The sequence below is a fragment of the Ambystoma mexicanum genome, chromosome 1p (genome assembly GCF_040938575.1).
Source record: "Ambystoma mexicanum isolate Mex_15411 chromosome 1p, UKY_AmexF1_1, whole genome shotgun sequence".
Taxonomy (NCBI): domain Eukaryota; kingdom Metazoa; phylum Chordata; class Amphibia; order Caudata; family Ambystomatidae; genus Ambystoma; species Ambystoma mexicanum.
The window spans coordinates 349,269,687-349,282,194 of record NC_090921.1 but is presented as its reverse complement, the minus strand read 5'-3'; positions in this window follow the sequence as shown (position 1 = coordinate 349,282,194).

Sequence of the window (12,508 nt, the reverse complement as noted above, 5' to 3'; positions counted from 1 at the left end):
GTTAAAAATCTGACACTTTATCATCTGAAACCCATATCCATGGTGCACATTTGTGTAAAATCTGGAAAGGTTTAGAGGTCGTTATCTGGATGAAAAGGGGAGAATTCTGTCATCAGTGGACATGACATCGTACAAAGACAGGGATCGGATGGTTTGGTGCTACAGAAAATATGTTAACTGGACCTATAATATGAGAAAAATGGTACATAGATAAATATGTATTTGGGTCAGAAATAGATTTGTCTGCAATTCGACGAGGGGAGGTTCCTCTGACCATAAAACATACAGCATCACTCTGACACTCGATTTCTTCCCCCAATCAAGGGAGAGAGGAAATCTTGGCCAATGATAAGTGAGAGGGGCAGGCTTAGCTAGTCCCAGGCACACACCCATGTTCAAAACACATAAAAAGGGCCACTGAAACCCAGGTAGGGATTCACTTTCCACTTTCTTGTGGGATGCTTTGCCAGGAGACTCCAGACTTCAAATCCATCATCCTCCAGAGACCAGAGATCCAGAGAGACCAGAGATCCAGAGAGACCAGAGATCCAGAGAGACCAGAACTGTGCAGTGCTGAGAGCAGAACCAGAGACCAGACCGCTGTTCAGAACCACCCGCCGGAAGTCCTGTCCAACCTGACCAGACCTTGATGGCTTATTTCAAAAATATAGTGTGAGTACTCATTGTGCCAAAACCAATCTCTTAGTTTAAAATAATCTAATCCAAACTATTTTAGCCTATTATAACTGCCTCCTACAATTGTGTCATTCTGTCATCTTTAAAACTGAGAACTGTCATCTGTCATTCTGAGCTTTAAAATTTCAAATCCGAAAAACTACTTTCCCGAACCGTTTGTGCTAGGAACGAGATTTAACTTTCATCTTAAAGCTAAGATTCTAGGCTTTGCAACAAACCTAGAACCGACTTCCTACTCCTTATAGTGCCTCCGTAATTACGCTTGACGCGCACGAGTAAATTTGCTGCGATTTGACATTTTGCACAATTTCAGCCACGTGTAAAAATCAGCAGCTTCTTGCTTTCCTTTGCTAAAATTCGTTTTTACTTGCTGGTTACACATAGAGCATTGCTAAAGTGAGCCTGAACTAATATAAACTAGATATCACCCACCCTGAACCTCTAGAGGGAATTAAAAGCATTTTTAGCACATTTCTCACTTCATTGTCATCACATTCAAAGCATTGTGGGCCTGTGTTTCAAACCTCTACCTGTTTTCCTCTAAGCTTGCTGGGGGGGAACTGCATTTCGTATTGCATTTTTTTGGGATTTTTGAAGACTGTGTGCTCTCCTTCCATTTCTTACATTGCATAGGGGGGGAGTGATTTGTCAAGGAAAAGTGATTACATTGTCTTTTGTTGAAGCCATATCACATTATTTTCTGTACTGCATTTCATTCATCATTGCGTTTCCTTGAACCATATAAAGCATTCTTTCCCACCTTATTCTTCTGTTCCTGTTCATAAGTTACCTCTTGCTGATTACTGCTCATATTCACAAGTGTAATATCCATTATCAATTTATTTATAGAAGTGTGATATATATATATATATTGTTTACATTTTCAAATAAACCTTTTAATTTGCAAAACAAACCTACTTCTTGGCTCAGTGGGGTCAGGGGGATTCTAAGAGGGGGGAGTTATATAAGGGTTGTCATCCAGAGTACTGAACTGGACATAAAAATACATCAATAAGGGTTTTCCTCAGCATCCCAGACTAGGCATTGACTTAGCTGTAGTGTTGATTGAATATCGCTTACAGCACCCAAATCACCTCACGTAAAATGAGTAGTGCTGAGTTGGCTATTGCCACTGTGGCCGTGCAGTGCTGCACCCAAAGGGCCCACATGAAAGCTTGCACCAGAAGAGGGTCACCAAAATGACAAGAGCCCATCATTTGTTTCAGTTCCACACTAGATTGGTAAAATTCAAGAGGACATTTACATTTCAGGGCTTATTCATCAAACAATAGCAGCAAATTAAAAGTTACTCATGTCTTTGGTTAAATGAATTGTTAAACCTCTTTATTTCCTTTGAAATTAATATGTCTGGAATTATGCCAGATTGCAAGTAATGTGCAGGGCCTGAAGGCAACTGCTGGCATCTCTCCTAGGAGGTAGAACAAGGAAAAATGTAATCCTTGCGATGCTCGTTAAGACATCTGCCAGGGTAAAGCAACAAGGACTTTCCTGTGTGAGCTCTACCTCAAGGGGATTGGAGTGTTGGAAAATCTCCCAGGCTGCCTTTCCAACCTAGAACTAGCGCAGTCCTGTGTCATTGCCAAACTAGGAGGGAAAGGGGTGTACATTTTGTGTACACACCTTCTTTGTCAATGTCCCATAAAGAGCCTTCAGAAGATGGGGGATTCTGGTGGTAGGTAGATTCCATCAGGCAGGAAGTGGAATCTCTCCAAGGGCAGGTATGTGGGCTGCCCACTTCCCTGAAGGAGGAGCCTTTATCCACTTATTTCTGAGCTGGGGCTCTTAGCTGTACCACAGGCACCTTTCATGGTGCAAGCCCTTCCTGAGGAAGCCTGTCGATACTGTGCTGAGGTTTAGCCGGTTGGACTATTCCTGTTCTATCCATTGGAACACTTGGGCTATTGGGCCTTCGGTGGCTATGCTGGCCAAAGAAACCAGGTGTGGAGTGAGGGTGTTATGAGGAACGTACGTAGAACAGTAGTCTTGTGGTCATGGCTATTTTGCTGGACTATTTCTTTTTTTACAATAGGCCTGGGCGCTAAAGCCCTTGCTGGCTACACTCGCCATTGAAACACTTCGTGCTCTGAGGGTGTTCAGGCGAACAGCTGCTCTATAGGGCTGTGGTTCTGTTCTGAGGAGAGGTTAATCCAGCTACTCCTGTTCTGATCCATGAAGCTTCGGTCTTAAACCTTTCTTAGTTATGCAGCCAATTTGCACCAAGCCTGTTGTGAGTGTGCTGTCACGAGCCCCCGCAATTCAGGATTCTCATTTTGTGTGCTAATGAGTGTTCATGTTCTTTAGGTGACAATGTCGAACCTTGAAGCTCTGGTAATTTGCAAAACTATGCTCATTGTGGAGGGTGTACCAGTTCTGAGGTACCTGTAGCGGTGGTGCACTTCTGTCAAGAGACTGGGCCCTAAGCATTTGAGCTTAGGAGACCCGAAAAGGATTGCCAGAGAGAGGCTGGACTCTACTATGGTAGACCTAATGCCTCAACCCAGACTCATAGCACATGTGTCTCCACATAGTGGGACCGCTGTGAAACTGAAGCGAGAGTGTGGCTGTGTGGATGGAAGGTGCTACCGATCTGTGGGACAGATAAACCATGTACCCACCCTGCTTCCTCAATTCCCAATATGTCTGAGGTCACTTGGAGCTCACTTTCATGGCCTCTGTGGTCCTAAAGGAGACAATTCATAGAGCATAGAGATGGTGGGGGGGGCTGGAGTTCCCTTAATTCTTCATGGCCTTCATTTTTCATGTCTGTTGAATTGGGGAACCGTGCTTGGCTTGTCTGGCATCCCTAAGCACCCACTCACCTACACACTAGGTAAGAACTGAGCGCTTGCCTGCGATAGGCTGCTGAAGTAAGTGGGTTTGTTAATCCCGGCCAAAGCTGTGTTCTTTTTTCTCTGTGGTGTCCGCTGCCAAGTTGAAGGAACTGCATTCCTCCTGTTGGACTCGCAGAGTTCCCGTCGGCCTCCTGATCCTGCGTTAGTCTCTCATAGTGAATGGCGAGTGTACTGAGTCCTATTCTCTGGTCTAACCATGAGTATTTTATCCCATGGTGGTCTTATGTAAATTGAACGTTATCACAGTTCTCATGTCTCAGGAGGATAGCTCAGCGGCAACGTGCTCGCCTTGGAAGCAAGACGACACGAAGCAACGCAATTTCGGTCCGCACTTAGAGACCTCTGGGTATTTAAGCGTGTTATAAATACGCAACTAAAACAAAAAATTCCTGTAACAGCGCCTCGATGCCCAGCGGCTGTATGAGCGCTTTAAAAATGCAAAAAAAAAAAAAAAAATGTCCAGTCGTAATGTTGGGGTCTTTCTGGAAAATGCCAGCCTTACCACGTCCATCTTAAAGGTAGAAGATGCTTGACCGTGGGCAGCTAAGATATGTCATATTACCTCTTGCTTAAATAATGATTTTGGAGGAATTCCTCGTTAAGAGCTGTAATGCAGAATGCATTATTCTCAGGTAAATTCAGGACACCCTGGGTTATGTTTGACGTGGCTGTTGCAGTGTGGAAGTATCACATTCCACCGACCCGTGCGCAAATGTTCAAACACTTGACCGAAAGCACACGCCCTTTTATTGTATGTATTTTGCCTGATGTGGGCGTTTCTCACGTCTCTCAAAGTTCAGAAGCTTGCAAGTAGTAAAGCAAGTTCTTAAGAAACATTAGCATTTACTTTACAAATAATCTGTCTGGACTTTCCTTATCTTGAGCTCTTTGTGTGATTTCCTATTTGCTGGTGTGAAGTGCAAAACCTAGTTGACCTCTGAGAGTTTAGCCTTGGCGCTCAGCCATGCTACCAAGAGGGTAACCAAGGTAACCGTTAGGGCCACTGCTTTGCCTAATGTTTGAGGGATCATTTTTGTCCCTTAATAAAGGGTCGGTGAGAACTCTTCCTAAGAGCCATGCCCGGATTCTTTTTCAGAATCTTCCATAACCCAAAATGGATTTCTTGTCCCCTTCTTGCGTCACTGGCCTAACAGGGGCCCCCGCAACGGCCGCAGTGCAGGGGCCCCGCCAGCACATGTCCTGGGAGGGGGTCCCACTTGGAGAAAAAAAAGCAAAAAAATACATTTTTCTAAAAAAATCTTTTGGAATTCAGTTTGCATTCATAAAGAAATTATTTCTGTAACAGAAATGATTTCTTTATGAAGGCAGAGTGACTACAAAAAGAAACTTTCTTTTTGAAGATGAGTGCTCCCCCCACCCCATGGAAGACCCTAGGCTGAAGGCCTCCATATCATGTGGTGGCGGGAGCCCTATGACTTCAAAAAGAAATAGTTTATTTTGAATTCACTCTGCCTTCATAAAGACATTATTTCCATTATGTTTCAGTCCTTAACAGAAATAATGTCTTTATGAAGTTAGAGTGACTTCAAAAAGAAATCATTTCTTTTTTAAGTATTTGGGCTCCCCTTAACCCCATGACGTGTGCGTGTGTGAGTGTAAGGTGAAAGGGTGCACCCAAAAGTATGGGTGGCTGGGTGTGTGTGTGTTCATGTACAGTGAAAGGGTGCACCCTTAAATGTATGGGCGGGTGTCTGGATGTGTGTGCCTGCATGGTGAAAGGCTGCACACTTAAATGTATGGATGGCTGCCTTGGTGTGCCTGTATGGTGAAAGAGTCCACACTTAAATGTATGGATGGCTGGGTGTGCGTGTGTGTATTTGGTGAATGGTGTGTGCGCTTGTGTACAGGGGCAGAACGAAACCTAGATTTCGGGGGGGGGGCTAACCCTTGAAATGTTGGGAGAGGTGCTAACTTCACAGCTGGTGGGGAGGGGCAAACTTATTTGTGTGTGGGTATCTAACTTCTTTACATGTTTTAATGAGACTATTCTAGTGCATCTTCTATGTTACAAATAGTTAACTCTCTCCTTTAAGTCTAAAATTATCCACTTATGGACTGCTGTGAGTATGAGCGGTCTCCTTTCCCTCTCTACCCTTCCAATCACTCCCTTAGCATGTAAGTACTAAACCCACATCACAATCTGAATTGCCTAAAAAATTTGGCATTTGAATGCATGTGCTAACAGTGAAATCTTTACGTTAGTAATTGCTGGGCCCTTGTTAACAGCGAAACCCGGGTGCCGTTTAACATCTGTGTCGTGTTCTGTCCTGCAACTGCTCTGTAGGTCAGCCAGGTCGAAACAACATAGCCCAAAATGTATTTAATGGGTGGGGGAGTGCTGAAGCCCAGTTAGCTCAATGGTGTTGCACCACTACTTGTGTTTAATGCCTTGATTACTTATTGGTAATCTTCATTGCTCCTAGCCCTTTTCTTCCTTGTCCCAGTGCCTGAGGCAGTACCTGTGTATGAGGTACTCTCCCTCATACACAAGTACTGGGATGAGGTAGAGGTACATGGATATAATGCCTGACTTAGCTACATGTAATCTTCATAACTCCTAGTCCCACTCTTCCTCATCCCATTACTTACCTATGAAGCAAGGTGCCTTGTACGTAAGCACTGTGACATGTAAGAGGGACGTTGAGTTAATTCTGGGACAAGGAGCTAATTTTGGAAGTTGGGGTAGGAGTGGAAGGGAGAGGGGAAGTGTGGGGGGCAGGATTTTGCGATAAATCATAATAGTCCTCCATGACCAGGCTAAGCAGGCAGGATATCTGTATTAGTGGCTACAGGGGCATTTTGGTGCAGCCAGTCTAGTCATTCCTCAGCTTGGTATGACTTTTTTAAACTGGGCATCTCTGATAAAGCAGTCCTGCTAAGTGTAATTACCTGGCTAGACTGGCATTTGGGTGATGCCAGTCTAGCCATTTCTTACTGCAGCATTGTATATTTTTCTGGGCATCTGTGATAACATGATATGATATTATATGATAAGTCATTTATAGCGTGCCTGTACACAAGTGTTTCTAGGTGCGACAAGACAAGGGAGGGATGACAGAGCGAGGACAAGACAAATGATTTTATGAGGCCTTGTGTCATTCAGATTGTGCGAGAATGAGAAGTGCAAGCGGAAAAGGAGGGGGGGAGTGCAAGCGAGTGGGGAGGGGAAAACAGGGTAGCAATGCTCTAAGTGCAGCGAGGGCAGTGCAGCTCTGGGTAGTGCAAGGAGATCAAGGGAGTGTTGGATTACAGTTGGAGCCCCTACGTGTGTGGTAGGCCCAGAAGCAGTGCAAGGGAGGCTTGACTCAGTGAGACTCTGAGGGTAGCCAAGCAACCAGTTGGTACAGCAGACAGGTAGGTCAGCAGGGGAGGGAGAGAGAGAAAGCAGAGGAGAAGAGGAACGTTTTGAGCTGTTTCCGGAACTGCAGGTTCTCCGGTTCAAGTTTGAGAGGGGCAGGGAGGCCATTGCAGAAGAGAGGGATCTACCACTGATTCAATGCCTGGAGAAGCGTCTAACCCTTACAGAGTTGGAGGTAACATAGCGAAGGGCTCGAGAAGGAAGGTATTTTGGAAGAGAGCCTTAGATGTAGTGCGATCCCCAACCCCAGAAAGCCCTGTCGACAATGCAAAGGGTCTTGAACTTGATCCGTGCAGCCACCGGGATCCAGAATAGAGAATTAAGGGCCGGAGAGATACGGTCTCTCGGCTTGAGGCCAAGGATAAGTCTTGCAGTCCTGTTCTGGGTTAGTTGCAGAGGGCGGAGAGTAGAGGAAGGCAGATTGAGAAAGAGGCTGTTGCAGTAGTCCAGCCTAGAGAGAACCAGGGCTCTGGAGACAGTGAGCTTCTGGGGGAAAGTGAGAAAGTAAAGAGTTCCTTTGAGGAGGTGCAGCACAGGGACATTATTTGGGGGTCGCCAGAGGTCACAACTGCGACCTCAGAGGTCTGCCTGGCGACCTCTATAAAAAAAATTAAAAAAAGTTTTTTTTTTTTCCATTTTTTGTAATGCAAGCTCCTGGAGTGGCTGGCTTTCATGTTCAGTCCCTTTAAAAAAAAAAAAAGAAAAGAAACATAAGAACAGGAGTGCCACAAGTCTAACACTTTCAGCACTGAAACTAAATAAGAAAGAATAGGAAACCAAATAATGTGTCTTTCTGGAATTCTATACAATAATTACTAGACTCATTAAAGGTTTATTTCAGCGTCACATCAGGGAGTGAGTCACTGATTTAGTCTGTTCTTAAACGCCTCAACTCAGCCTTTCATCCTTCTGAGGTCGATGAATGAGTACCAACACAGGTTGGATGATATCGGGTGCATATGTTTTCTATATAAAGTGCTTAAGCGTAAGTGCTATATAATAACACATCATTATTATTTGGTCATGGACGTCTGCTTGCTTTCACAGTAATTTGATAATATGGGCCTATACACACTGATCTTAACGCTACATATGGCGATCCATTCTTGCATGAAATGTACATCACATTATAGTGATATCGTAACCATGTTTTTCGTAGTGTACAATGCTATGTGATGTCACTTCCTGTTTTGTCAATGGGTGAAAGATTGTGTTCCATCGCTTCCCGCGATATCACTTTGGGTGGGGGAAAATGACATCACTTCCTGTGATGTCATCAGGGGTCAAGGGTTGTGTGATGTCACTTCTGCTACCCCTGGCATTTTGGTGAAATGATGTCCCTGGTGCAGCAGTTAGTGGGACTTCTTGGCGGAGTCCGAGATGTGAGGAGAGAAAGAGAGAGTGGAGTTGAAGATGACACCAAAGTTTGCTGCCTCATAGGAAAGCGGAGGAAGAGGGCCCAAGGCAGGCGGCCAGAGTGAGAGAGGGAAAGCAGGTGCAAGGTCCCCAATGAGAAGGATCTCCATGTTACTGGCATTAAGGCGGAGATCATTGGAGGCGCAACAAACCTGAATCGCGGATAGACATTCAGGAATGAGCTAGAGAAGAGAAGAGGCTGAGAGGAGCCTGAAGGAAAGCTGAGTGTCATCCGCATAACACTGAAAGTTCAAGGAGAAGGTAGAGATCAGGTGGGCCAAAGGGGCCAAGTAGAGGTTGAAAAACCAGGGTGAGAGGATAGAGCACTGGGGAACGCCACAGGTAGAGAGAGAGGTGGCAGAGAAAAAGGGACAAAAATGTACTGAGCGGGGCAGTCTAAGAGGAAGGAGGTCAGCCACTCCAGGGCTTGATCTGTGATGCCCAGATTCTCACGGAGTTGATTGAACAGGATGACATAGTTGACTGTGTCGAAAGCAGCGGAAATATCAAGGAGGATGAGGACAGAAGGAATGCTGGAATCAAGGTTAGAGAGCAGATCTTCATGGGTGTTCAGGAAAGCATTTACCATGCCTCTGGCAGCTCTGAAGGCAGACTGTTAGTCATGGAGGCAACCAACAGATTCAGTGTGGAGAGTAAGCTGGGAGATGCCAGCTTTTCCAAGAGTTTGCCCAGGAAAGGGGCAATGGAGATTGGGCAATAGTTTGCCGGGCAGGTCGGATCGGCAGACAGCTTCTTGAGGAGTGAGTGCACAAGGGAGTGCTTAAGGGGAGAGGGGAAAGTTCCAGTGGAGAAAGAGTCATTATAGAAATCTGCCAAGGCTGGAGCAAGGGAGTCAATATGGTTCTGGAGGAGCAGGTGAGCACTTGTTTGGGCTACACTTTCACAGATCGGACTTGTCTAGAAACCTCATAAAGTGTTGTCAGAGAGAAAGAGGAGAAAGGAGGAGGAGAGGGAGAGATGGCCAAAGGGGGGCCGAGAGAGGAAGAGGAGATAGAGGACAGAATGTCCTGAGTTTTAGCAGAGAAGTGAGAGGCCAGAGCCATACAGAGGGCCTGGGAGGGAACAGGAGAGGTAGAGACCACAACAGGATTGGCCAGTTCCTTGCAGATTTAAAGAGTTTGGCCGTGTTGTTAGAGGCTGCAGAGACACGTGCTTGAATGTGCGCTCTCTTCTTGATGAGTGTTATTGCTTCGACTGGCATTTTGGTGCAACCAGTCTAGCTATGTCTAAATGTGAATTGAAATACACAGAGGGCTCTTTTCTTTCTAACTGGTTAGCTCGCCGACTCCTTTATTGATGTCTTTTTCCGTTCGTTAATTAGTCTTATTCCTTGTCGCGTCGCAAGGGAGTATGACGGTGAAAGGCCAAACAACCGCTCCAAATAACAAGTCTACTAATACTCAATGAGACCATGCGCCAAGATTTATCACCACAGTTTATTATTCTAATTGTGTGTGCCCTTGGGATGACACGTGTGTGTTTCGGCATTTTGCCTTTTTCAAATCCAGGCATATTTCATTATTTTTCTATTTCAAAGTATAAGTGAATGTATTTACAGCATAACAGTCAGTCAAATTTCAACACAATCGTGATATTTGGACATTGGTAACAAGCGGATATGTTGACATTTGAAAAGTAATCAGATACTTAGCCCATTAAATTAGGAGAAAATTAGAGAGATCGTAGAAGAACGATCAGTAAGCTTTACTATAAATCACACCTGTGAAATGGATAGAATTTATCACTCTATAATATAAGTAGGATACTTTTAAGAGTTAAGTATCTGATCACTATTTTCGAGATGCTAATTAAGGAGCATGTACTGGACGCTAAATAACCGTACACATGTTTCAAATCGAATCACTGTTAACCTAATACAAGGTAATTAATGATCCACAAAAGTGTTGGAATTATTAAGAGAAAACGGTTCAAAACCACCTAACCCAAGTGTTATAAAGATGGTTCAATCTACTCATGTTATGTTTTCAATGTATAATCATTGATTACTCTATCATTCTCTCTGTGAACTCCCACCACTCCTCCCCGACACCAACCCTAATTGTCTGTCACTCTTATGATTCCATTACATTTCAAATGTCAACATATCCGCTTGTTACTAATGTCCAAATATCACGATTGTGTTGAAATTTGACTGACTGTTATTGTGCAGCCAGTTGGACATGTTTTCATTGTGGCATGGCATTTTTGATAGCAAAGCATTAATGTTCCTGTGCACTGTTGGTGACTTGCATGTATTCGATTGGTGCTACCCTACAAAACAATTGCAAACACTCTGGCTTTTTAGCCAATTTTTCTCAGAAAGTGTGCTATATATTGCATTAAAATTCCTATTTATATCTTTCTTCTAGTTGTGGGATGTTTTTACCCATGCATCCAAGCCCTACCATAAAACTGTGCAGTACTGGCATGGAAAACATCATGATGGCCAGAACTCCCCAGAGAGTGTACAGGGAAAACATGAAGAATAGGCTGCCACCCATTTTTGCCTATGTTGTGAGCACAGGAGGGCACTGCCTAAAACCACCATTGGGTTACGCACACAGTAGCCTGAAACCATTGGGAATGGCAATGCTGATTGCCAAAAAGCAACTCAGAACTGTGGGGAATTCATTTTCTTAATCCCAAAAATGGTTGCAATACCGGTACTCACCACTATCAGAAAGCCGGCGTTTTAAAACCACCAGACTTTTGTGTAAAACTGAACAAATGAAACAAAACCAGGCCAAGGAAAGACTTGCTAAGAGGTAGATACAATGTAAAACTATATTCTGAAATGACTTGAAGGAAGTCATTATTTAATGTATATGTACAAATTGTAAGTTTGATTTAAACTGGGAACAAAAAAGTGACATTTAGCTGAAACCTGGCTTAATGAAACTTGATTTTGCCTGACAACTACCCCCGACAGGAGTTGAAACCTGCTCAGCCACTCTTCTCAGGCCTAGCTGCATCCTGCTGCCCCTTGCCAAAAGGAGTTGACACCTCTCTGATTAGATTAGGGGTGGAGCACCTGGGAACTGGAAGGGACAGAACAATGCAACTTCCTTGACTCAGGCAAATGTTATATTGGGGGCGTCGTAAAATAGCTTCCTCTTGGGAGAAACTGGGGGGCAGCTGTGCCTTTGTGAACAAGCTGGCTTGGGGGAAGTGGATAAACCAGTTATTCCACCATGTGATGTGGGAAGCCACACCCCTTTTTGACCAGAGCATAATTTTAAAAAGATAGATAACGCATAGTGCGGACTGGTCAAAATTATATAATTAATATCATTATTCTTGTGATTTTTCTGTGCACATTTTAAGAGGTGTTAGGACCCTGTGGTATGTTCCTGGGGATAGTAGCGGAAAAAAGGTTGTTACTCCAAATTTATGCATGTTATAAATCTGACACTCTATCATCTGTAACCCATATCCCTAGTGCACATTTGTGTAAAATCTGGAAAGGTTTAGAGGTCGTTATCTGGATGAAAAGGGGAGAATTCTGTCATCAGTGGACACAACATCGTACAAAGACAGGGATCGGATGGTTTGGTGCTACAGAAAATATGTTAACTGGACCTATAAATTTACTGCGATTTGCGATTTGGCCCGATTTCTTCATCTGTAGAAATCAGCAGCTTTTTGCTTCTCTTTGCTAAAATTCGTTTGCAATCTGCTAATCATTCATAGAGTATTGTTAAAGTGAGCCTGAACTAATATAAAGTAGCAATCACCTAACCTGAACCTCTAGAGGGAATTAAAAGCAATTTTAGCACCTTTTCACTTCCTTGCAAACCACATTAAAGTAATTCGCCTGTGTTTCAAACCTCTACCTGTTTTCCTCTAAGCTTGCGGGGGGTGCTGCATTTCGTATTGCATTTTGTTGGGATTCTTGAAGACTGTGTGCTCTCCTTCCATTTCTTTCATTGCATAGAGGGGGAATGAATTGTCAAGGAAAAGTGATTACATTGCCTTTTGTTGAAGCCATATCAAGTTATTTTCTGTACTGCATTTCATTCATCATTGCGTTGTCCTTGAAGCCATAAAAGCACTCTCAGCTACCTCATCCTCTATACTACTCCTAAGTAATCAAGTGTACCACTGTAACATTACCCATTGTGGA